This window comes from Chiloscyllium plagiosum, unplaced genomic scaffold (genome assembly GCF_037043375.1).
Source record: "Chiloscyllium plagiosum isolate Xiang-an unplaced genomic scaffold, Cpla_swu_hap1 HiC_scaffold_15, whole genome shotgun sequence".
Taxonomy (NCBI): Eukaryota; Metazoa; Chordata; class Chondrichthyes; order Orectolobiformes; family Hemiscylliidae; genus Chiloscyllium; species Chiloscyllium plagiosum.
In genome coordinates, this window is record NW_028270153.1 from 48111212 (window position 1) to 48136615 (window position 25404).

The window sequence follows — 25404 nt, forward strand, 5'->3', positions numbered from 1 at the left end:
TGGAGTGTGATTGAGGAAGCCAGTATTCCAGGGAGGAAACAGCCAAGTCCTAGGCTTACTGCCAACTTCCTCCACCCCTCATTCATGAACCCCATTCTCTGATGCCTCAAGAACCATCTTTCAATAGTGCCTAGGTCCATAGGCAATCCTAGGCCTTGGGTGCGTGTAGTAATTAGCAGCAGCTACGTGCCTGTCAGTTTTCCCTTTATCCTCCCCACTCAAGTGCCCTTGACCCCAGGGAATCTCAGCACTGTCCACTTAACCACTTGATTGGCCCTTAATTAGGGGCCCTTCCTAAAAAGAGGCAAAACAGGACTGATGCTGGCTCTATAGTTGAGCATTAAATATCGCTCTTCATCATAACACAGAATAAGCCACACAGCAAAATATTTTATGCCACATCAGTACAAATGGGATATCCAATCCTTAATTTAAGAAAAGAATGCAGCAACTTTCTACTAATTTTTGATAAATTTGTTTATAATGCATTTTATTAACTTTTTAAATAATCTGAGGAAACTTTGAATGTCTGCATGATTGAAGAAAGCTCTGGTTTCTAATATCATAATTTTAAAAGTTGAAATTCTTAATGAATATTTATCGATATGTCAATGGTCTATATATTTTGGAAATTAATTTTATAATTCAATCTTTTATGTTCATTAACACATTAGCAACGAAAGACTTAGGATAATTGCAGTCTATTTAATTTAGTTTATATGCCTTAATTTCCTATATCCTATTTCCTCTAATTATTCCGTTATTATCCAAGGTTAATTGAACAATTTTAAGTTATACTCTGGCTACATGAATTTTGAAAAGCTGATCAGAATTAAACCTTCACGGAAAAAAAACCTTTACATGTCATCACAGCGTAATTATGGTATAAAGCTTTCATCATGTGTTAATTGCTGCTAAAACTCAGAGTTCTCTGAGTTATTGCCAACAAGTACTGAACTGTTTCAGAACATTGCCTTTCAGGCTATGTATGCATTACTTTTGATTCATCTGTATACAGTTCATTATTATTTCGAGCAATTAAAATTTCATTCATTGTACAAACTCCTATTTGTGTTCCTGTATTTGAATAAAGCAAGCTTTTATCTGATTGATATTACATCTTTGGCAGTTCTGGTCAAAATCTGTAGAGTGATATCCTGCTTTGTTCAGTTTGCTGTTGAGCTCAAGCAGCTTTTGATTTATAGCCTCAGACACTTTGTAAATTAATTCCCTGTTACCAAGGATAAATTTACAAACTGAAGATTAATTTAGTATTATATATTTAAGATTATATAATAGCCCCTTTTACCCCCTTTTCCTGCAAATGCTGAATCTTGCCGGTGCTGTCTTTAAATACCTTAGTCAAGCTGCTAATCTTCATTGTAGATCTTAAACTGATGGCAATTTATCTAATTGACGAGATTTACAGCAAAGCACAATCTTCTGCTCATCTACTGTCCATGCTGGTATTCCAACAGATATTTCTGAAAAATGATCAAGAACAGGAAACTAAGAACACCTTTGATAGATTTTTTTTTCCAACCGAATATTTTATTTTTAAAATTTGTAAAACAAATTATAAAATATTTGAACTTGAATGTTACGGAATTTGCAATAAAATTCAACTTGTTTCCATGCAATAGGCTCCACTCAGTATGATCACAATAGTCTTAATATTAACAGAATATATTCCATGGCATGTTTAGAAACAGTGAGTAAATCATTTTAAATTGGAAAATATACAAATAAACTTTTCTTTGTATACTATGTTCCATTATGATTTGCATTAATGCATTTTCAATATTCTTGATCTTCACAATGTATATTCTTTGTTAGGCACACAGCCTGAGGGGTCGAGTTACAGAACTCAAGACATGACAATTTGTGAATTGTTTGAATATAATTTTTAATATGAAGAATATTCCATTGGAAGGTGGAAGAAAATATTGGATGTAAATTCATTAACATTTAACACTAGTAAATGGTTGTTTTAAATCCCACAGTTGCCTACTTCAAATGAAGGAGGCCTTCAAATAAGGAGTTGCCTGAAGACTGGAGTTTGGCAAATATGGTGCCATTATTGAAGAAAGGTGGGAAGGAAAAGCTAGGGAACAATAAATCGGCCAGCCTGACATCAGTGGTGGGTAGGTTGTTGGAGAGGACTTTAAGGGACAGGTTTTACATGCATTTAGAAAGGCAAGGACTGATTAGGAATGGTCAGCCTGACTTTGTATGTGGGAAATTGTGTCTCACTAAATTTATTGAGTTTTTTGAAGAGATGGCACAGAAGTATGAAGACAGAGCAGTAGACGTCTGTTTGAACTTCAGCAAAGCATTCGGCAAAGCTATGCATGGTAGACTGGTTAATAAAGCTAGATCACATGGAATCCAGGGGAGCTAGCCAATTGGATACAAAATTAGTGTGAAGGTAGGAGACAGAGAGTCTTGTTGAGGGTTGCTTTTTGGGCAGGAGGCCTGTGATCAGCAGTGTGCTGCAAGGATCAGAGCTGGATCCACTGCTTTTCAGTATTTATATAATTGATTTGGATGTGAATAGAGAAGGTATGGTTAGTAAGTTTACAGATGACACCAAAATAGGTGGTGTTGTGCAAAGTGAAGAAGATGATCTGAGTGTACCAGGACCTTGATCAGATGAGCCAATGAGCTGAGAAGCGGCAGATGGAGTTTAATTTAGATAAATGTGAGTTGTTGCATTTTGGAAATGCAAATAAGGGCAGGACTTATATAGTCAATAGTAGGGGAGTGTTGCGAACAAAGAGACCTGGGGGTGCTGGTGCATGGTTCCTTTGAAAGTGGAGTCGCAGGTAGACAAGGTGGTGAAGAGAGCATTTGGCACGCATGTCTTCATTGGTCAGTGCATTGAGTCAAGGAGTTGGGAGGTTATATTGTGGCTGTATAGGACATTGTGAGGCCACTTTTAGAATACTATGTGTAATTCTGGTCACTCTTCTACAGAAAGGATGTTGCTAAACTTGGCAGGGTTCAGAAAATATTTACAAGATTGTTGCCAGTACTGGACGGTTTGAGTTGTAGGCAAGACATTGGGGGCTGAGAGATGACCTTATAGAGGTTTATAAAATCATGAGGGACATGGATAGGGTGAAAAGCCAAGGTCTTTTACCTGGGTGGGAGAGTTCAAAACTAGAAGACATAGATTTAAGATGAGAGAGGAAAGATTTAAAAAGGACTTAAGGGATAACCTTTTTCATGTAGAGGCTGTTGGGTATATGGAATAAGCTGTCAGAGGAAGTGGTGGAGGCTGGTATCATTGCAACATTTAAATGGTATCTGGATGGGTTAATGAATAGGAAGGGTTTAGAGTGATATGGATCAAATGCTGGCAAATGAGACTAGATCAGATTGCAATGTCTGGTTGGTACAGAGGCATTGGACTTAAGGGTCTGTGTTTTGCCGTATTGTATTGCATCACCATAGTCTTACCAGACCATAGGGCTCCCCTCTCACTAGAAAGAAGCAATTGGTGGTGATTCAACCTGAGGGCCACCAGACCTCAGGCAAAGGAAGAGCTTGAGCAGGAGAGTCCCTCACGGTAACCTCAAACCAGTGATGGGAATTGAACCCTCACAGTTGGCATTACACTGCTCTGCAAACCAACAATCCAGCCAACTCAGCTAAAGCAATTCCTTTTTTTTTGCTGTATAACTGTGATTCTATGAATAAATGCTTTGAATCCTGGAAACCTTTCAAAAGATTAATTTTGTTGGCAATGATGTTCCCAATACCCCCTCTGCTGGCTGAACACAGGTAGATAATTTTAAAGTAGCCAAGGTCATAAAGAATGCAATATTTTACTGATCAGTGGTGCTCCTTTGGAAGATTTAATCAGAGGATAATATTTTGGAATGTAGAGTCATAGAGATGTACAGCATGGAAACAGACCCTTCGGTCCAACTCGTCCATGCTGATCAGATATCCGAGCACAATCTAGTCCCACCTGACAGCACCTGGCCCATATCCCTCCAAACCCTTCCTATTCATATACCCATCCAGATGCCTTTTAAATGTTGCAATTGTACCAGCCTCCATCACTTTCTCTGGCAGCTCATTCCATACACGCACCACCCTCTGTGTGAAAATGTTGCCCCTTAAGTCTCTTTTATATCTTTCCCCTCTCACCCTAAACCTATGCCCTCAAGTTCTAGACTTCCACATGCCAGGGAAGAGACTTTGTCTATTTATCCTATCCATGCCCCTCATGATTTTATAAACCTCTGTAATGTCAGCCCTCGGCCTCCAACGCTCCAAGGAAAACAGCCCTAGCCTTTTTAACCTTTCCCTATAGCTCAAATCCTCCAACCCTGGCAACATCCTTGTAAATGTTTTTTTGAACCCTTTCAAGTTTCACAACATCCTTCCAAAAGGAAGGGGACCAGAATTGCATGCTATATTCCAAAAGTGCCCTAACCAATGTCCTGTACAGCTGCAACATAACCTCCCAACTCCTGTACTCAACACTCTGACCAATAAAGAAAAATATAGCAAAAGCCTTCTTCACTATCCTATTTACCTGTGACTCCACTTTCATAGAGCTATGAATCTGCACTCCAAGGTCTCTTTGTTCAGCAACGCTTCCTAGGACCTTGCCATTAAGGTGTATAAGTTCTGCTAAGATTTGTTTTCCCAAAATGCAGCACCTTACATTTATCCAATATCTTAGGAATCATTTCTTCTTGACCAAATTAAGTAAAAACAAGCCAAATTTCCAAAGTACACAGTTTTACAACCAACCTGGTAAATGAGGAAGTATGTATGTGGCATTCTGTTGTTTCATAACATGATGATTTGGTGCGATCTAGGAGCCCTGCACTGTCACAGCAATTTCTGCTAAATTTGCTGCAGACGATGACAGTGGGCTAGAAGGCACAAAATATACTTTGGTTTCTGTTTTCTTTTGGTAGTCCTCTCAGCCAACTTTGCTTTTTATTTCTGCCTTCCTTTTCCAATGCCTTTACAAACAGTCAACCTCCAGAGTCATGGTGGTCGGAATCCAAGTTGTCAGTGTCAGTGACTGCTATCTTTCTAGCTCACTTGCAAGTTTTCTTGAAGCAGAGGTATGAACATCCAGAAGGTTGTAGCACAGTGGCCAATTTGCTGCACAGAAGGTTTTGGTTTTTGGCCTGTTTTCAGTCGAACCCAGGAAAGATTTACCACAATTTATTACTGTTCGAGGCAGAAAACACCAAATTGTCAAGCTCCCTGGTGAGGAAGGTTCCCCTTCTTTATTTAGCAGTGCCTTTGGTTGCTTGCAACAAAGTTTATTTAAAAATAGATCCCTTCCCTTGCAGATGCCTCTCTCGGACCCAAATGAACTTACTTTTCAATCGAGTAAAGCAGGCTTTCTTGAGTTAACAAAGAGTAAGTTTATTAATTAATGGCAAGAAGAAGATTTATAATGCAACACACACATTTTTAAGAAACAGAATATAGATTAGTCTCTGATTTGTATGCGAAGACTGGATAGATGAAAATGCACCTGTTTTAGTGGTAGTTACCAGGTGGGTTGACATCGGTAGTTGGAACAGTTGGTTTGATGATCTTTAGAGTTGCAAATTAATTGAGATTTAGTCACTCTGATTCCTTTTGACTGTCACTGATTTCCAGCATTCAGGGAGTGTTTGTATTCTTATTTCCATTTTGTCTGCCTGACATGTAGCATGCAGAGTGAGAGAGCATCTTTACCTACAATACAGGGATAACTATGGGACATATCTTCAAATATGATCTTCACAACATGCTCCACTTGAATCCAGGCTGGTACACATAAGAATGTTCAGTCCCTACTGTTGAGCAGGGGCTCAATGGACCCTTGTTACCTCAAGTCACTGTCTCTTAATTTGAAGTTTTTCTGACACACTCAGGTATTATATTCTGTACGATCCACACAAACCTTTTTGCCAGCTAGCCATCTGCAGTAAAAAAAAACACAAGTTTTGGAATTGAAATCTAAAGATGCCCACTGTCTTTCAAGTTTCAACTCATCATTGTAACACTTCCCTGCTTGATTAATGAAATAATTCACTTTCATTACATACAATGTAATAGAATTGAACATGTATAAAACAACAGACATTCTCATATGCACATTCATTCAATAGACTTGGTCAATTTATTTTTTTCAGTTCTAACCAAGTCATCTCTTTAAGTACTGCACAGGCCATCTGCAATTACATTTAATTTCCCTACAACATGGGTGATTTTTAACTGACGCAGATTGAAGGCAAGAGTTCTAAAGGAATAACCTATCATTCTGAATCTTAATCATTTCCACAAAACTTTACTGATTTTATAATATCGACTATGGTCTCTCTGCACTCACTTCAAGCATATGTCTCAAAGTGTTTCAGAGTCAAACTAATGAACCAAGAGTGTTCTTCTCTGCTGTGAAATATTATTTTTGATGAGTCTTTAGTTTTATTGCAGTAGCACCCAATTAGTCTCCCTATTCTGGATGTGTCTTCCTGATGGAGTACAGCCCTTAATCCAGTTTTACTCGCACCGATGGTCACTTTAAATATTTTGTTAAAGTTTGGAGCCGAAAGCACAGGGATGTTTCTCAAAAAGACTTTCAGCTTTTCAAAAGCAGTTTGGAATTTTTTAGCCTATGCTACCTTTGTTTTTTTTCAGTCATAGACCTATCAGCATCATAGGTATAATTTGGGATCTGCATTCGGGAGAACCTACCCATTTCCAAGAATGTCATGATTTCCCATTTCATTTTAGGTATGGTGATCTATGTTACTGCTTCTACTACTTTGGAGCCCTGTGCAGAAGTTGTCCTTGATGCATTATGTTTCCAAGGTAACTTGCTTGACCTTGGCAGATTTTCTCCTTGTGAGTTTGACCATTAGGTCAGCTGACTGCATTTTTTTGGAAAGGGCTTCTAGTTATTTTAATTGCATTTCCCAGATCTCAGCAAACTTCTTGGAAAGCACTGGGGATGCTGTTACCTTGGATACTTACCAAGGAATAGGTCAATCCCATTGACAGGCAGTGTGGGGATGACACCCATGGTGACTGGTCCTGATTAAAGGTCACACTTCGCACAGTAAAGGGGGAAGGGCAAATACCCTCCTTCAATCTTTTTTACCAGCACCTTACCCTCTTTAGTGGTAAGGTCATGCCTTTCTCCAGCTGGCCCCAGTATCCCTCAGTATAGGCTTGCTCACCTCACTGTGAGGAAATGTAGCCAGTCTTCCTTCACAGTAACTCGCAGGGATTTGGTTAACCTCATCCCCAATCTCAGGAGTGCCTATATAAGATTTTGGAGCTGCAGTCAAAGCCATAGCCTGGTCTGTTCAACTCTCTGACTGGTTCCCATTCTCTGCATGAGGGGTATGTGCCCCGATAATCTCAACACACTCATCCCTAACCAGTCATTTTGAGATTCCTAGACACTTGCTGGTAGGTTGACACTTGTTCACACTTGTTTATAAATTTATAAATTTAACATTTGTTGATACTCTTGAATGGTCTTGACAGGTTGGACCATTGGAAGGAGTATATTTAGTTATTGTGCACAATCTTCCCCTCAATAGTCAGCTCTCCTTCCCAAAATCCGTGACCCCTGGACCCATGGTTCCTGGAACAATATTTAAAAGGGCATCTTTAGCTCTCCAAAGTGGTATCCGAGGTACACAAAAGAATACACTGAGAACAGACTTGCTCTTATTTGGTCTAATCTCCATACTCTGGATTTCAGACACCAGGGACACCAAATTCCTATTTTTGGGAATGTAGTTGGCTTCTTACCAGACAGTTACCTGCAAGAATTACACATTTATAAAAACTTCAGTCTCTTCCAGTCCATAAAGTTAAAAATCACATAACACCAGGTTATAATTCAACAGGTTTAGTTGGAAGCACTAGCTTTTGGACCACTGCTCCTTCATTAGGTAGCTTTGGAAGGGGATCATAAGTCACGGAATTTATAACAAAAGATTTCAGTGCCGTGCAACTGAAATTATATATTGAATAAACCTGGATTGCTGTTAAGTCTTTCATCTTTTAGAATGGGTTGCAGGCTTTGGCTCATTAATATGTAAATCCCAGAACTTCTTTTAAGTCACATTCTCGAGATAATATAAGGTTTTATAAAAAAATGTGACCTCTCAGCTCAGACAATGCATTAAAGGTGTGAGGTTAGAGTCTGTCCATATCCCAATCTTGAGTCAGACTGATTCTATTTCCAAAGTAGGAATTTATAAAATATTGTAACAAAAAGGATTGATGAGGGCAGAGCAGTAGATGTGATCTATATGGACTTCAGTAAGGCGTTCGACAAGGTTCCCCATGGGAGATAGGATTAGATTGGGTTGGGATATCTGGTCGGCATGGACGGGTTGAACTGAAGGTTCTGTTTCCATGTTGTACATCTCTATGACTCTATGACTCCCTGCATTGACTGCCTGCAGATTGTGCACTTTTGAGCAAAATAAAATGTATCTGCAAATATAATGCTGCAATTGCAAATTCACCCCATATGTGTGCGTGCATGAGAGAGAGAGAGTGAGTGTGTGAGTATGCATGTGAGTGTGAGTACACAGGACAAAGTTTGCATTTGCATGTGTGTATGCTTCATGAACTGTATGTATGAGTGTGATGTAGTATACACTTGTGAGAGGGTGTGTGCGTAGGTGCAAGTATGAGAGTGTATGTGTATGCATATGAAAGACAGGGTCTGCATGAGTGTGTGAGTATGTAAGTGTGTGTGTGTGTGTGAGAGAGAGAGAGTGTATTGTGCAGTGAGGTCACCTGTAGTGTGACATGAACCCAAGGTCCTGGTTGAGGCCACCCCTATGGGTACTGAACTTGGCTATCAGCATTTGCTAGGCCATTTTGCATACCCTGAAGTCCACCTTGGAGGATGGTCACCTGAAGATCCGAGGCCAAATGTTCCAGACCGCTGAAGTGTTCCCCAACTGGGAGGGAACATCCCTCTGGTGATTGTTGCACAGTATCGATTCATAGTGTCTGCTTGGTCTCGCCAATGTACCAACTTGCTTCTACTGTGGTTTGATGAGTTATGAAATGATTGGTAAGTCCAAATGCACAATCTTCAGACTCTGCTACACGCAGTGGTTGAAGGGTCATATAGATGAAAACTTTAGAGGTTTGTGACCTCCCCTTCAACCACTGCAGCATATGAGATAGACAAAGCACTCTGTAAGCTAGTGTTTCCAAATAAACCTGTTGGACTATAACCTGATGTTGTGTGATTTTTAACTTGGTCCACACCCGTCCAACATGACACCTCCAAATCATAGTCCATAAAGTCACAGGCTCATAGTGGTCTACAACAAAGAAAAAGGCCCTTCAGCCCATTGAGTTTGTGCCAGTCAAGAACAACCACCTAACTTTTCTAATCCCATTTTCCAATTCTCCCCCCTCCCCTCCCAAAATACTGGTTTAGGAAAGCAATTGAAATTCCTCCTGTCTTCCAGGATTTTCAACAAGACAGAGAGGCTTGCCACCATAACACAATTCTGAATAATAGGCAACAAAATTCACTATCACTTCCAATAAGCCCAGTCAACCTACAGACAAGTGAGGAAGAGAGTAACTGAGAATCAAAATCACAAGACTGACACCAAGGTCAGACTTGCCATGCTCCTCTATGCTTTGGCAACTTAGACAACCAATAGCAGCTTCAAAGCACTCAGAATTAGTGCCACTGCTACTTTCTCAAAGTTTCCCAAATCTGGCAGAGAGAAATTCAGTCCAATAGCAGTGTCCTTTTCCATACCAACATGCCTGGCATCGAGGCACTAATCATTCAAAACCAAGTATGCCTGACACCAGAATCCCAAGGTAACTGCTCAACTCAGAACATAGCTGCAGAAGGAGACTCCCAGGAGAACAGTGGAAACACTGTAGAAATGTCCTCAAAGCATCCTTAAAAAGGTGAAACAGCGTCACCGGCTCATGGGAATACCTGACCTATGATTCACCAAACTCAAGAAGGTTCTTTCAGGAGGGCACTGAACACATTGAGAGTCTTTGTCAATACTATGCAGAGGCAAAGTCAAGGCATTGAGGGGAGGTCACAAACCTCTAAAGTTTTCATCTATATGACCCTTCAACCACTGCGTGTAGCAGAGTCTGAAGATTGTGCATTTGGACTTACCAATCATTTCATAACTCATCAAACCACAGCAGAAGCAAGTTGTCCTCAATCCTAAAGGATTGACTCTGAAAAAAAGGTTTCTGCAAATAATCTTCAGTGGGTTAGTGAATAATGATAATAAATTAAAATTATTTTTTTCTTTCCCAGCATCAGTTTGAGATCCTAATAAAATAAGTTCAGAATTAAATCTGAAACTTTACTAAAGGTGGTATCAATATCGACTTGACCATCTGATACACACATGATTTAATTTTACAATCATAGTAGCTCCAGTGTAGATGTTCCATTTAGAGCTTTGCTATGTCCATGCAGCTGAAAATTGAATATTGTAACTGATAGGTATACAACAAAAATGTCAGGATGTAGTTATCCTGATGATAAATGGTTTGATTGGCAGTTATATCAAGCAGAAGGCTGGGTTATGTGGCTAACAGCTACTTAAGCAATAAATGGTAATGATTCTGAATCACTCCCACATGTTGAGTAATATTTTTAGAATTACTCAATGCTCCTTTGCTGTTTCAAGGAATTATATTGCAATTTTATACAGTTTTCTAACAATTTGAAATAGTTATGATTGACAGAACAGGTTTAATATATTTTCTTTACCTATCTGATTTTTAAAAATCTTCTACCACCTCTCCTGATGTAAGTGATTTGTGCTGAGATTTATATTCTAGACTAGCCATTGGATAGCCAGTAATTGAGAGGTCTACAATCACATATATCCATGTTGGGTGTGGTAATGATCCTGAGAAGTTGATGTTGGTGTTGCATTTGCTCCACCCAATCTGATGAAGTAGTAGTCTGTGGGTAGAGATTCAGGCACAAGGTCCCAATGGAGACAGATGTGTCATCTCTAACATCTGATAGTTATAATTATGCTTAAATAATTAATGTTAACCATGTTTGTTGCTATTGTGCAGGAAACTACATCTTATTTGTTCCTCTTCTTATTAAGACTCTTCAGTTGTATCTCTTCTATCACTGATAATTAGGTATGCTCTTAGACACCATGAAATGGAAGATTGGTGGCAGAGAACTACACCAACCGCAAGCCACCAATGGGTTGGTACCCAAAGGCCAATGTAACAAGCTACTGTCTCTTTTAGTACTTTTTCCCAAACCTCCAAATTACACATTTTCTCCACCACGCCAATAATAGTTAATACATACAAATTTCTTCACAAGTATTCATAAATCAAATTTCATAAATTTCTTGAATCAAAAATAATACTTAAACTATAATCTTTGAGCTCCAGTTGCAACTCTCCCTTTGCATTCTATACATTTTATGATCTAATTCCCTGCTATGCAACTGAACTCAATATAGAACATAACAGTTTCAGACTGTGAACCATCCTAGTTTGTTTCTCTTGCTCCCACTGTCTCCATTGCCTTGACCCCACCTTATCCCATCCCAACCACCTTTGTGTTTGGTTTTCTTGGCTTTGCTTTCAACAAAGCCAATCCAAATTCTGCCATCAGCATTTACTCTTACCATCTACTTTGGGTCTATCTCCCTCCTCTGAACTGATTACCACTCTCTTTGCCTTTTGTTCTGTACCACCTCTGATCTTTAATCTTGTTCACCCTTTGACCTTCTCTTCATCTTCCCTTCTGTTCCATTTGCATCTCCCATTTCTTTCTACAATATAAAACCCATCACGTTACCACCTCTCTCTCTTCAATTCCAAAAACATAGTCATATCGGACTTGAAGTTTGAACTGTTTCTCCACTGACAGATACTATCAGACTCGTTGAATTTCTCAATACTACACTTCAGGTTCCTAACATTTTGCTTTTAACTCCATTATTCATGCCTAATTCCTGACACTGTGAAGTGGTATTATTGATCTTAAAGAGGTATCCAGGTTACCCGGAGAGCATATGCTTAATTAGTGCCTTCATTTTGTCTTTATGTATACCTTACCCCTTCCAGGGTCTTTGTTTCTCTCTGAAAATGGTGATAATTAGCGGTATGATACTTAACAGCTGTGGTCTTTAATCTATGTACACTTGATCTCCACAAATATAAACTTTGGACATTGTTTGTTGAATAATGATAAAAGAGTAGAAAGTTTAAGGGAAGTCACTTTGGCCAATCAAATAACCTCTAATGCCAGTCTAGTTCATTGCAGCCAATTCACCACATATTGAAAAGAAAGAGGGAATAATCAAAATCTTCTGTAAATACTTTCAGAAGCATAGTCAATTAAATGTTTTAATAATATTGAATAGCAAATATCAATACTGTACTAAACCTTAACGTTATTTCTATTGGCAGGACAGCTAATATGGACAAATTAGGTCATTAGAATTATCCCTGACTATGGCCCACATGATGAAACTAACTTCTGGCATCTTGCATATGGGATCATTCAATGTATTATAATGCGGACACACTGTTCTTTGTCTGATTGATAATTCACAATTTAAAACATTATAACTCAGAATATTACATCAACCCCTCCCTTGAAGGTATAATTGGCACACAAAATATCAGTCATAGCAGTGAGTGGTGATATTTTCCACTTGAAACTGTGTTAACTGTTCACAGCCTGCACCTGGATGAACATCAACCACAATATATCAGTTAGAAAGCAAATATCCAAGAGTTGACCAAAATGAACAAATCACACATAACCTGCAATGCTCACTACAGCTATTCATGTGAAAAACATGCTGTCAGGCAATATTTAGCAATGATTGACACATTAAAAAAGACACAAGAAAATTCAAATCTTGTTCTAGCTAGATGAATAACTGAGCAATTGCACAGTGGGCACAAGAATATGAACCAAAATAACATTAATTGAAATTCAAAATTGGTGTTATTCAGTTAAACATGGAATGGAAAAAAAACAAATTTATATTATCCCTGGGGACTTTTGTAGGTTGTATATCACAAATTATACAGTTATCGTAGACCTGTACTTTCATTTAGAAGAAATAAAAGTGATTGACTGCAAAAGTTTAATCAATTTAAGTCTACAACTGTGATATGTTAAAATAAAATTATAGGTAGGTGAGTTTTATGAAAACTTAACAATTAAATAAAATATGTCAGAATTCGATGGAACGATAAAAAGCAGTACTGAGGTGATACAATATGAATGTCATAAAGAAGTACGGACTGGAACATGCATCAGCTAATTTGGAGAAATGTGCTTTTAACTAAACTTGTACAATATTTAATTATGTAACATGGAACTATACAATACATTGCAGTCATCTTCACCAGCAATTACTTGCCAAGGGGTATGATTGTCTATTTAGGAAATTCCGTGTCAATAGTTATGATTCTGTGGGTCCTTGCATGGCTGAAAAGCCTGATCCTAGAGCTGAATCTCCAACAATGCATTTGGTAGGTGTTTCCATGAAATGGAATTGGTCTTGGCCATGAAATCTCTGGCATTCCTTTCTCTTGTTCCTTTTCCATACTGCCTCTTGCTGACGGCTGTTCTCAAAGAATTGTGTCACTTCATACAGGAGCTTCCTCCGAATCACTTTCTTTTGAATGAGGGTCTCCCACACATTGATATCCATTTCGTATGTTTTGAGGAAAATCTTTAAGAAGTCTTTGAAATACTTCCTTTGTCCTCCTCTCATGTGTGTGTTGTCCTTGAGCTGGCCAAGGATGATTTGCTTTGGTAGTTGGAACTCAGACATCCTAAGTGTGTAGCCAACACAGCAGAGTTGGTTTTGGATAATCCTGGCTTCAATGTTGGTGCAATTGGCTGCTTCAAAGACACCAATGCTCATAAGCCTGTCCTCCCAGCTGATGGGACAAGGGGTTATGCCGTATTAGATTTGGTACTGGGGAATGAACCCAGCCAGGTGTTAGATTTGGAGGTCGGTGAGCACTTTGGTGACAGGGACCACAATTCGGTTATGTTTACAATAGGCATAGGCATATCAACAGGGATAGGCATATACTGCAGGGAAGGAGGTATAACTGGGGGGAAAGGCAATTATGATGCAATTAGGCAAGATTTAGGATGCATAGGATGGGGAAAGAAACTGCAGGGGATGGACACACTTGAAATGTGGAGCCTATTCAAGGAACACTTACTGCGGGTCCTTGATAAGTAAATACCTATCAGGCAGGGAGGTAGTTTTCGAGAGGGGGAGCCATAGTTTACTAAAGGGGTTGAAGCTCTTGTCAAGAGGAAGAAGAAGGCTTATGTGAGGATGACTTGTGAAGGCTCAGTTAGGGGACTTGAGAGTTGTAAATTAGCCAGAAAAGATTTGAGAGGGCTAAGAAGAACCAGGAGGGGGCATGAAAAGTTGTTGGCGGATAGGATCAAGGAAAACCCTTAGGCCTTCTATAGATATATCAGGAATAAAAGAAGGATGAGAGTAAGATTAGGGCCAATTAAAGATAGTACTGGGAAGTTGTGTATGCAATCTGAGGACATAGGAGAAGTGCTTAATGAATACTTTTCCTCAGTATTCACATTGGAAAAGGGCAATGTTAGTGAGAATGCAGATGTACAGGCTACAAGATTAGATGGGATTGCAATTATCCTCGGATTCTCTGGAAAGCCAGGGAGGAGATTGCAGAGCCTTTGGCTTTGATCTTTATGTCATCATTGTTGACAAGAGTAGTGCCAGAAGACTGGAGGATAGCAAATGTTGTTCCCTTGTTTAGAAGGGGAGTTGGGACAACCCTGGTAATTATAGGCTAGTGAGCCTTACTTTGGTTGTGGGTAAGGTGTTCGAAAAGGTTATAAGAGATAGGATTTATAATCATCTGGAAAGGAATAATTTGATTAGGGATAGTCAGCATGGTTTTGTGAAGGATAGGGTGTGCCTCAATAACCTTATTGAGTTCTTTGAGAAGGTGACAAAACAAGTGAATGAAGGTAAAACGGTTGATGTGGTGTATATGGACTTCAGTAAGACATTTGATAAGGTTCCACACGGTAGGCTATTGCACAAAATATGGAGTTTCGGGATTGAAGGTGATTTAGCGGTTTGGATCAGAAATTGGCCAAGTGAGAGAAAGTAGGGTGTGGTGGTTGATGGGAAATGTTCAAGCTGGAGCTCAGTTACCAGTGGTGTGCTGCAAGGATCCATTTTGGGGCTATTGAGGTTTGTCATTTTTATAAATGATCTGGATGTGCACATAGAAAGATGGATTAGTAAATTTGCAGATGACACTAGGGTAGGCATTGTTGTGGATAGTGCTGAAGGATGTTGTGGGTTACAGAGGGACATAGATAACATACAGAGTTAGGCTGAGAAGTGACAAATGGATTTTAATGCTGAAAAGTGTGAGGTAGTTCACTTTGGAAGAAGTAACAGGCATGCAGAGTACTGGACTAATGGTAAAATTCTTGGCAGTGTAGATGAACAGAGAGATCTTGGTGTCCAGGTGCATAAATCCCTGAAAGTTGCCACCCAGGTTGATAAGGTTGTTAAGAAGGCATATGGTGTGTTAGTGTTTATTGAAAGGGGGATTGAGTTTCGGAGCCACGAGTTCATGCTTCAGCTGTACAAGATACTGGTAAGGCCGTACCTGGAGTATTGCGTGCAATTCTGGTCACCTCATTATAGGAAGGATGCGGAAGCTTTGGAAAGAGTTCAAATGAGATTTACTAGGATGTTCCCTGGTATGGAAGGAAGGTCTTATGAGGAAAGACCGAGGGAACTGAGGCTGTTTCTTTGGAGAGAAGAAGGTTGAGAGGTGACTTAATCGAGACGTATAAGAGAATCAGAGGGTTAGATAGGGTAGACAATGAGAGCCTTTTTCCTTGGATGGTGAAGGCCTACACGAGGGGATATAAATTTAAATTGAGGGGTGATAGATTTAGGACCAATATCACGCATAGTATTTTTTACTCAGAGAGTAGCAGGGGTGTGGAATGGCCTGCTTGCAACAGTAGTAGACTCGCTGACATTAAGGGCATTTAAATTGGCATTGGACATACATATGGATAATAATAGAACGGTGTAGGTTAGATGGGCATCAGATTAATTTCACAGGTTGGTAAATCATTGAGGGCTAAAGGGCCTGTACTGCGTTGTAATGTTCTATGTTCTTTGTGGAGGATCCAACTCAAACAGCATTAATTACATTTCTCAAGGGCATTGAGATGCCGTATATATGTTATCCAAGTTTCAGGGCCATATAGAAGAGTCAGACGGAAGAAGTCAGAAGTTATAAAGTCAGAAATATACATGCAAGTATCTTGGTATCAATTGTAACATGGATGTTACAGTTTTCAAAGACACTCATCCTTAGCCATCTGAGTGCGGTGCTCACAACTTGGAGGTGATGTTGAATTTCTGCATCTCCGTGTCAGCCTTCTCAGTTAGGGGAAATGCTCCACGTTTATGACAATTTTTCCTTTAATCTTAACAGAAGCTTGGATTGGAATTTGACCTGGATCAGGTCAGTAAGGGATTGAAGTCTTCTTGAGGACAAAGCTGAGGCCAATTCTTCAGTATGTTTCTATGAAGACATTAAGTGAGACTTGAAGATTCTATTCCGAGAGAGCAGATGTGACATTGTCATCCAGATATTGAAGTTCCACAAGCGAGTATTGATCTCTTCTTGGATTTGTGTAATTTAGATTACTTACAGTGTGGAAACAGGCCCTTCGGCCCAACAAGTCCACACCGACCCTCCGAAGAGCAACCCACCCAGACCCATTCCCCAACATTTACGGACAATGTAACATGACAAATTCACCAAACCTGCACATTTTGGGACTGTGGGAGGAAACCGAAGCACCCGGAGGAAAACCACGCAGACACGGGGAGAATGTGCAAACTCCACTCAGACAGTTGCCCGAGGCGGGAATTGAACCCAGGTCTCTGGCACTGTGAGGCAGCAGTGCTAACCACTGTGCCACCATGCACCTGTTCAGATTGAAAAGTTTTCCATCCATCCTGCAGACAATGTCCAGATAACTGGGAAGCTCGTTCTTGACAAGATGAAGAATCGTCACAATGAAGAAAGGGTGAAGGTGATGACACATCCCTGCTTGCCGCCTGTCATGACCTAAGAGAATTCACCTTATTACTGTTGGTCTGACGATCATTGACATCTTGTTGTGGAGGAGATGGAGAATGTTGATAAATTTCACTGGACAGCCAGCCTTTGAAAGGGTCTTCCATAGCATTTCCCCATTGACTGAGTCAAAAGCCATGGTCAAATCAATGAAGGCTATGTGGGTTCTTGGTGTTGTTCCTGGCAATCCTCCTGGAGTTGTCAAGCAATAAAAACATATCCATAAATCCACAGTTTTTCAGAGGCTGCATTGAATTTCGGAAGGATTTCCTCAGAGACTGGGATAAGGCACCTAGTGAGGAGTCAGGCAATAACCTTCCCAGCGATGGAGAGTAGGGAGATCCCTCAGTAGTTCCCACATCACTTTGTCTCCATTCTTGAAGCCAGTGGCAATGTCAGCATCCTTGAGGTCAGCAAGGATCTCTTCTCTCTTCCAGACTTTCAGGAAGAGTTGACAGAGAAGACTGGTAAACTCTGCTCCTCCAAGTTTGAAAATCTCCACTGGAATCCCATCCACACCTGTGGCTTTTCCATTCTTGTGTTTAAAGGTGGCTTCAACATCTGCCATACTAGGTGTAAGTCAAAGATCATTTTTGCTAGGGAGTTGGAGGATTTTCTCAAGCACATCCTCCTTGACAATTGTATGGCAGTTTAGGAGTTGATTGAAGTGTTCTCTCTATATTGGAGCCTGATGTTTTCAAAAGGGTTCCATCCTTACTTGAGGCCAAGGGTGTCAGGTCCGTACATTGCAGGCAGGAGTCCAAATAGGGATCATGGCTAGTGATCATTAGAGGGATAAGTGATTCCATGTAGATGTGTGCTATTGTAGGGGAGCAGTCTATATGCTGGGAGGGAAGCTGGGTCACATGGCAATCAAGAGATTACTTTTGAAGTGCATTTATTGTAAAGCAGGCAAATGTTGCAGTCAATTTATGAACAAAACAGGATTGAAAAGATGTAATTGAACTAAGTCAGAGGAACAGAGAGTTTGGAGGAAATTGTAAAATTAGAAGTTATTTTGTATTCAGGAGTCATGGCAATTGAGGGGCTTTATTTTAAACAAAGCATTGTTAGTTTGAGAATTGGAGCATGAAAGTACTGTAGTTCATGATGGGGATGAAATATGAATTGACATTAGAATGCAAGGCAGCAAGTTTGGATCAGCTGATGTTCCTAGACAACGGGATATTGGCCAAATAAACATTGGAGTAATAAGGTCTCAAGCTGACAAAAATATACACAAAGATCTTGACAGGAAGTGGCTGAGATAGGAATAGGGTTAGTGGTATGAAAATGAGAGAAAACAGTCTTTGTTTTGGATTGACTACAAAGTCAGAAACTTAACTTGGGGTGAACCAGATACTGAGATTGTCAACAATCTTGTTTAACTGGAACTGCCGCAGAAGCAGATGATAGCATGGGCCAAAGACCGCAATGGAGGAATTTAATGTTCATCTGACAATGTTGGGTAAGCAATTTCATAGCTCAGAGGAAAGGAGGGGAGAAAAAGACTGGTGGAGTGATGTGGCTGAGTGGAGGCAATACAAAAGTCGCAAGGGATAATGGAGTGATGAAGCTGGGAACAGGCAATAGAAGGTTTAGAGAGGTTTTGGATTGATGGAGCTATGTGTCTAACAACTGATCTTATTTTTATGAAAGGAGTTAGTAATTGGTAACAATAATAGGTCAGCAAAAGGAAGAGCAATAGCTCCGTGGGAAGTTGTGAACATATCCCTTTGATGCATCATGCAAGGGGAATGCTAGACAAAGGACTGAATGGCTAAAACTGTAACTGACTGACAGTGTTCCAAGGAATTAGATCATGGGACAGAGGTGTTGGAAGTTGATGTGATGTAGAAAAAGCAAGGAAAGCAAGGAGGAATAAACCATGAAAATAATCATAAGAATGTTATCTATGGTTGGTTTGTGATAATTTGATACTCTGGAATATGTAGAGGTGACTTTAAAGAATTCATGTAGACAGTTAAAGAGAGATAGAAGTGGGAAACAAAAAGCTCTGTGAGGAAGAATTGTTTGCAGTGGAATAAGAGTTAATGAGAATAGCATTTAGAGTCATAGAATCATGAGATGTACAGCATGAAAACAGACCCTTCGGTCCAACCTGTCCATGCCGACCAGATATCCCAACCCAATCTAGTCCTACTTGCCAGCACCCGGCCTATATCCCTCCAAACCCTTCCTATTCACATACCCATCCAAATCCCTCTTAAATGTTGCAATTGTACTAGCCTCCACCACTTCCTCTGGCAGCTCATTCCATACACGTACCACACTCTGCGTGAAAAAGTTGCCCCTTAGGTCTCTTTTATATCTTTCCACTCTCACCCTAAACCATGTCCTCTAGTTCTGAACTCCCTGACCCCAGGGAAAAGACTTTGCCTATTTATCCTATCTATGCCCCTCATGATTTTGTAAACCTCTACAAGGTCACCCCTCAGCCTCTGACGTGCCAGGGAAAACAACCCCAGCCTGTTCAGCCTCTCCTTATAGCTCAAATCCTCCAACCCTGGCAACATCCTTGTAAATCTTTTCTGAACCTTTTCAAGTTTCACAACATCTTTTCGATAGGAAGGAGACCAGAATTGCACGCAAAATTCCAACAGTGGCCTAACCCAATGTCCTGCACAGCCGCAACATGACCTCCCACCTCCTGTACTCAATACTCTGACCAATAAACGAAAGCATACCAAGAGAAGAAGTTAATTTGAGTCCTTGAACAGGCACGGGTGAAAGGTAAGAACTATTTAAATATCAATTAGGATGGAGGATCAGACAGTTGGAGTTGGGTCCCCATGAATTAATGAGAAGAGCAAAGGGACAGAAGATAGGTCTCACAATTGAGGTAAGTCTGGAAAGGACAGGAGAAAAAGAGAGGAGAGCAGAGTTGGGGGGAGTGGGTTGCGGTGTGGAATTGATGTAATGGCCAAAGGTGAGAGTGGAAACTATTGAAGAGGTGGTGAGGAGGAATGTAATGAGCATTCCTCAAAGTTGTGGGGTTGTAGGAAGGGGTTTAAGTTGGTCATGGTTAACAAGAGGTTGAATACTTTTGTCTTTCGGCACACTGAGCAGACTTGTAGCAGAAAGAGAGAGTTGCGCAGTCTAAAGTAGTCAATATGGAGATGGTGGCTATATCAACTGCATTGTGCAGAAGGCAAGTTGTCAAATTAATTAAATTCAGTTTCTTTTTAAGTTAGCCACAATTTTGTCACCTCCCTGCTTCCTGATTATATTGATCCTTGTTTACAAATCACTCATAGCCTTGCTTACTCTCTCCACACATTTCCACCAATTATCCATCTTGTCTTTTATAGTCTACCACATGCTTCTTGAACCAACCACTCAAAACTGGTGAGATGAGTAGAATGCAACCACTAATCCACCTTTCTGTACTGTATCTAAGGGCTTATTCAGTTAGCAATGGTAGACGATAACCCAGTGGTGGATCTTCACAAGAAGAGTTGTTCTTAACAACAAGCTGCAGTTTATTGCATGATAGCAATAGAAAAATGTTGCATTGGCTAGTTAGATATATTTGCGAAAACTTTCAAAAACGGAGGATGGCCCCCATCAGGTTTGTGACAATACTATGGCTTTAGGAAGTACATTTTGTCCTTTTTTTTGAGTTGAGAAGTTGAATGTTGATACAGAGGTGAAAAGTGGTCTGCTCAAAGCCAATAAAGTAAACCAACAGTGAGGGTTCTTTTTTCAAGTTGGCACAATAGTAGCAGCCTGAATGGGTGATGTCAGAATGAGGATTTTTAACTTTAGCTTTCAGCAGTTGCTGGGATCTTGAAGCTAGATGTAGAAATTATTGTTCCCCTCTCTGTTACAGCTAAAAGTTGGGATTCTCTTCCTGCTGCTAGAATTGCATGTTTACTGAATTTGCCATTCTCAAGGGTGTGTTTTGGAATAGAGTCTTGGAGTCATAGAGATGTACAGCATGGAAACAGACCCTTTGGTCCAACCTGTCCATGCTGACAAGATATCCCAAGCCCATCTAGTTCCACTTGCCAGCGCCCAGCCCATATCCGTCCAAACCCTTCCTATTCATATACCCATCCAAATGCCTCTTAAATGTTGCAATTATACCAGTCTCCACCACATCCTCTGGCAGCTCATTCCATACACATACCACCCTCTGCTGAAAAAGTTGCCCCTTAGGTCTCTTTTATATCTTTCCCCTCTCACCCTAACCTTAGCCGTCCAGTCCTGGACACCCCCAACCCAGGGAAAAGACTTTGCCTATTTATCCTATCCATGCCCCTCATAATTTTGTAAACCTCTATAAGGTCACCCCTCAGCCTCCAACGCTCCAGGGAAAACAGCCCCAGCCTGTTCAGCCTCGCCCTGTAGCTCAGATCCTCCAACCCTGGCAACATCCTTGTAAATCACTTCTGAACCCTTTCAAGTTTCACAACATCTTTCCGATAGGAAGGAGACCAGAATTGCACGCAATATTCCAACAGTGGCCTAACCAATGTCCTGTACAGCTGCAACATGACCTCCCAACTCCTGTACTCAATACTCTGACCAATAAAGGAAAGCATACCAAACGCCTTCTTCACTATCCTATCTACCTGCGATTCCACTTTCAAGGAGCTATGAACCTGCACTCCAAGATCTCTTTGTTCAGCAACACTCCCTAGGACCTTACCATTAAGTATATATGTCCTGCTAAGATTTGCTTTCCCAAAATGCAGCACCTCAGATTTATCTGAATTAAACTCCATCTGCCACTTCTCAGCCCATTGGCCCATCTGGTCCAGATCCTGTTGTAATCTGAGGTAACCCTTTTCGCTGTCCACTACACCTTCAATTTTGGTGTCATCTGCAAACATACTAACTGTACCTCTTATGCTCGCATCCAAATCATTTAAGTAAATGACAAAAAGTAGAGGGCACAGCACTGATCCTTGTGGCACTCCACTGGTCACAGGCCTCCAGTCTGAAAAACAACCCTCCAACACCACCCTCTGTCTTCTGCCTTTGAGCCAGTTCTATCCAAATGGGCAGTTCTCCCTGTACTCCATGAGATCTAACCTTGCTAATCAGTCTCCCATGGGGAACCTTGTCGAACGCCTTACTGAAGTCCACATAGATCACATCTACTGCTCGGCCCTCATCAATCTTCTTTGTTACTTCTTCAAAAATCTCAATCAAGTTTGTGAGACGTGTTTCCCACGCACAAAGCCATGTTGATTATCCTGAATCAGTCCTTGCCTTTCCAAATACATGTACATCCTGTCCCTCAGGATTCCCTCCAACAAATTGCCCACCACTGAGGTCAGGCTCACCGGTCTATAGTTCCCTCGCTTGTCTTTACCGCTCTTCTTAAACAGTGGCACCACGTTTGCCAACCTCCAGTCTTCCAGCACCTTACCTGTGACTATCAATGATACAAATATCTCAGCAAAAGGCCCAGCAATCACTTCTCTAGCTTCCAACAGAGTTCTTGGGTACACCTGATCATGTCTTGGGGATTTATCCACCTTTAACCGTTTCAAGACATCTAGCACTTCCTCCCCTGTAATCTGGACATTTTGCAAGATGTCACCATCTATTTCCCTACAGTCTATATCTTCCATATCCTTTTCTACAGTAAATACTGATGCAAAATATTCATTTAGTATCTCCCCCATTTTCTGTGGCTCCACACAAAGGCCTCCTTGCTGATCTTTGAGGGGCCCTATTCTCTCCCTAGTTACCCTTTTGCCCTTAATATATTTGTAAAACCCTTTGGATTCTCCTTAATTCTATTTGCCAAAGCTATCTCATGTCCCCGTTTTGCCCTCCTGATTTCCCTCTTCAGTATACTCCTACTTCCTTTATACTCTTCTAAGGATTCACTCGATCTATCCTGTCTATACCTGACATATGCTTCCTTCTTTTTCTTAACCAAACCCCCAATTTCTTTAGTCTTCCAGCATTCCCTATACCTACCAGCCTTCCCTTTCACCTGGACAGGAATATACTTTCTCTGGATTCTTGTTATCTCATTTCTGAAGGCTTCCCATTTTCCAGTCGTCCCTTTACCTGCAAACATCTGCCTCCAATCAGCTTTTGAAAGTTCTTGCCTAACACCGTTAAAATTGGCCTTTTTCCAATGTAGAACTTCAACATTTAGATCTGGTCTATCCTTTTCCATCACTATTTTAACAAATAGAATTATGGTCACTGGCCCCAAAGTGCTCCCCCACTGACACCTCAGTCACCTACCCTGCCTTATTTCCCAAGAGTAGGTCAAAGTTTGCACCTTCTCTAGTAGGTGCATCCACAAACTGAGTCACTATCTCCCTGGGTCCCCTCCCCCTCACCAACTTACTAGTTTAAATCCTCCCAAGCAGCTCTAGCAAATTTCCCTGCCAGTATATTAGTCCCCTTCCAATTTAGGTGCAATCTGTCCTTCTTGTACAGGTCACTCCTACCCCAAAAGAGATTCCAATGATCCAAAAATGTGAATCCTTCTCCCATACACCAGCTCCTCAGCCATGCATTCATCTGCTCTATACTTCTATTCCTGCCCTCACTAGCTCATAGCACTGGGAGTAATCCAGATGTTACTACCCTTGAGGACCTCCTTAAATTTCTATCTAATTCTTTGTAATCTCCCTTCAGCATCTCAACCTTTTCCCTTCCTATATCATTGGTTCCAATGTGGACAATGACCTCTTGCTGGCTTCTCTTCCCCGTGAGAACATTCTGCACCCTCTCTGAGGCATCCTTGATCCTGACACCAGGGAAGCAACACACAATTCTGCTTTTTCTCTGTTGGCCACAGAAACGTCTGTCTGTACCTTGGACTACAGAATTCCCCAACACAATTGATCTCTTGAAAGCTGATGTACCCCTCGTTGCATTACAGCCAGTCTCAATACCAGAAACTTGGCTGTTTGTACTATGTTCCCCTGAGAATCCATCACACTCTACATTTTCCAAAACAGCATACCTGTTTGAAATGGGTATATCCACAAAAGACTCCTGCACTAGCTGTCCACCTCTCTTACCCTTCCTGGAGTTAACCCATCTATGTGATTGTATCTGAGACTTTCCCCCCTTCCTATAACTGCCATCTATCACATACTGTTGTTGTTGCAAATTCCTCATCGCTTCTGTCTCTTCAACCGATCAACTCGATCTGATAAGATTTGCATCCAACAGCATTGATGGTAGATATAATCCGCAGTAACCCTTAAACTCTCTTTAAACTCCCACATCTGACAAGTATATATCACTGCAAAGGCCATTTTTGCTCCTTCACAATCTACAGACCCAGAAAATAACACTGTCTTATTCCTCTACAAAACACTGCCCAGGTTAAATTAATAGCTATGACTTATATTTTAAGTTTAATCACGAGACTTATCTCCAAAAACATATAATCAAGAAGGAACCCACTGTACTCACTAACGCAGCCTTTCTCTTGGACAGACTTAAAATTATGATATTGCAACTGTTAATTACTAGCAGTTAATATGTATACATAAAATTTTGTTAAGCATTTCAATAAAGTTACAGTTAAGCCAATTCTTTTATTTTTAGTTTGTCTGTATTTTAACTGTAGTGTAAAAATAAAGTGTGTTTTGCTTAAAATCAATATGTCTGACCCAATCGAATTTCATCTGGAATGCAATGCCTTACATTTGCCTTTAAAATAAGAAAAACATAGGGTCGAGGCTATCTTCTTCATACATTTTGAGGGGGATTGGTCTGGTCCAAAACAGGTTCGAGGGCTGGATTTTTCCATTCGCCACTCAAAACTATGTGATATCATGCCTCCAGCATGAATCCTTACAGGACTATTACCTTCCACAAATAGTCCTCCGATACTAGGTTATGATGATTCTTACACCCTCCATTATGTAGTTTATCACTTTCCCAAATGTCTTGGAAACATCCTAATCAGCCTCTTCACCCCACTTTCAAAAGCTATACAATTCTCCTTGATTCAAGCTTCTCCTTTATGAAGTTATTTGGAATATTTGATAATGTTAAAGCTCCTGGACAAATACGATCTGGGGAGATGGTAATGTGGTGGCAATATCATTGGACCAGTAATCCTGAACCCCAGGCTAATGTCCTGAGGACGTGGGCTTAAATCCCACCATCACAGATGGTAAGATTTGAATTCAGTAAAAAATCTGTAATAAAAAGCAAGTCTATTGGTAGCCATGTAATCACAGTCACTGTTGTAAAAAC

At 40.5% G+C, this 25404-nt stretch overlaps 1 long non-coding RNA gene across 3 annotated transcripts in view; it reads right to left on the reverse strand.

Moving 5' to 3' along the window:
- Window positions 1-25404, reverse strand: part of LOC148147652 (uncharacterized) — a 287296-nt gene that overhangs the window by 5079 nt on the left and 256813 nt on the right. For all 3 annotated transcript variants that reach the window (XR_015759605.1, XR_015759604.1, XR_015759603.1), the window contains 2 exons: window positions 4771-5948; window positions 1358-1484 (listed from right to left, as the gene is read on the reverse strand). This is a non-coding gene — a long non-coding RNA (uncharacterized LOC148147652). The remainder of the gene's footprint in view (window positions 1-1357; window positions 1485-4770; window positions 5949-25404) is intronic.